A 1468-nucleotide genomic window follows, 5' to 3' on the forward strand; every position below is an offset into this window, starting at 1 on the left:
CATTAGTCCGCCTGGCATGGACAAACGTTGCATTCTTCACATGCTCTATGAAGGACCGGTGTTCACTAAAACAGTCATAACTTTGTCATTCGGAGGCCGTTTCGGACCCACAAGTACTTGAAATGTTCGCGACGAGCATGGGAATCTAGGAATACTTCCGGCTTGCGCAGGAGACTTGCAGGACCCTCAAATTCGGCTCCTAAGCAGGACTTTTGCCCCTGAAAGTCAAAGAACATCATTTGCCACTGCTTTTCAGACAAGTTTCTGAACCCATTGCCACTCCTTTGGAAGGAAATCCGAGAGACTATGGTGAGTATAAACATTAGTCCGCTTGGTATGGACAAACGTTGCATTCTGCACATGCTCTATGATCCGGGGAATCCAGTTTGGTTGTAAATTCAAGAAAATAAGGCGACTATAAGCCATATTATCCTTGTTTTTGCCGTGTGGCATGCCGTAACATACGTGTGTTACAACCAATAATAGGTGGGCATTCCTGGCATCGGTGAATATATATATGGAAACAATATCTCCAATTTGGAGGACACAAAATTTTGCGGCGGCGCGCCAGAACGCGTCACGAGAAAATGTAGGACTTGCGCAAGAGGCCCGGAGCCCCTGAAATTCGGCACCTAAGCAGGACTTTTTGCCCCTGAAAGTCGAAGAACATCATTTGCCGCTGCTTTTCACACAAGTTTCTGAACCAATTGGCTCCTTTGGATGGAAATCCAAGAGACTATTTTGAGTATAAACATTAGTCCGCCCGGTATGGATAAACATTGCATTCTGCACATGTTCTATGATCTGGGGTGTCCCATTCGGTTGTAAATTCAAGAAAATAAGGCGACTATAAGCCTTGTTCTCCTAGTTTTTGCCGTGTGGCATGCCGTAACGTACGTGTGTTACAGCCAATAATAGGAGGGCATTCCTGGCATCGGTCAATATATAAGTGCAAACAACATATCCACTATGGAGGACACAAAATTTTGGGGTGGCACGCCAGAACGCGTCACGAGAAAATTAACTTCTTTCAAGGACTAACATATAATGGACCGGTTATCACTAAAACGGTCATAACTTTGTCATTCGGAGACCATTTCGGAACCACAAGTACTGAAAATGCTCGCGACGAGCGTGGGAATCTAGGAAATACTTCCGGCTTGCGCAGGAGGCCGGGAGGACCCTCAAATTCGGCCCCTAAGCAAGGCCTTTTACCCCTGAAAGTCAAAGAACATCATTTGCCACTGCTTTTCACAAGTTTTTGAACCCATTGGCACTCCTTTGGATGGAAATCCGAGAGACTATGGTGAGTATAAACATTAGTCCACCTGGTATGGACAAACGTTGCATTCTGCACATGCTCTATGAAAGACCGGTGTTCACTAAAACAGTCATAACTTTGTCATTCGGAGGCCGTTTCGGACCCACAAGTACTTGAAATGCTCGCGACGAGCGTGGGAATCTAGGA

Source organism: Triticum aestivum, chromosome 5D (assembly GCF_018294505.1).
Source record: "Triticum aestivum cultivar Chinese Spring chromosome 5D, IWGSC CS RefSeq v2.1, whole genome shotgun sequence".
Taxonomy (NCBI): domain Eukaryota; kingdom Viridiplantae; phylum Streptophyta; class Magnoliopsida; order Poales; family Poaceae; genus Triticum; species Triticum aestivum.